Here is a 503-nt window from a genome sequence, read left to right as displayed (position 1 = left end):
GCAGGGCTGATGAAAGGAATGCAGAAAAGTCTCCTGTGATACAATAATGAATAATTGTTATCAGGACTGACTGTGAGGGTTGGAAATGTAAAGCTAGACATTTTGTAGGAAGGAGGGGAGTGATTAACTTTGCAGTCTAGGAGCGGAGGTCCCTGGGACCATCAAGGGAGAAGATCAGAGAGCGGTACCCTACCCAGAGAAGCAGTGATGCCAGAGATGGAGGCAGAGATGATGACGTGGAGAGATAGAGCATCTGGGGACTTTAGACCCAGAGAGGAAGCGGTGCTGTGTGCTGATGACCAGGGTGGGGGTGGCGGGGCAGGCTTTCAGGGTATACCCTTTGGTTGGTTGATGATGCATAGAAGGGATTATAACCATGGCAATGAAACTATATACAATAGGATGAATGTAAAACTAATGTTCTCCCATGTAAACTATGACATAATTCACAATAAAACATTTTTTTAAAAAAAGAAAAAAAAGTATACCATTGAGTTAGCTCT

At 43.7% G+C, this 503-nt stretch overlaps 1 protein-coding gene across 1 annotated transcript in view; it reads left to right on the top strand.

Annotated features, from left to right (window-relative positions):
* CDH13 (cadherin 13) overlaps positions 1–503 on the top strand; it is a 1,415,213-nt gene that overhangs the window by 705,860 nt on the left and 708,850 nt on the right. The gene's annotated exons all lie outside the window — the stretch shown is intronic.

This window comes from Chrysochloris asiatica, unplaced genomic scaffold, assembly GCF_000296735.1.
Source record: "Chrysochloris asiatica unplaced genomic scaffold, ChrAsi1.0 scaffold00037, whole genome shotgun sequence".
Lineage (NCBI taxonomy): Eukaryota > Metazoa > Chordata > Mammalia > Afrosoricida > Chrysochloridae > Chrysochloris > Chrysochloris asiatica.
This window is presented reverse-complemented; position numbering and strand designations above follow the sequence as displayed.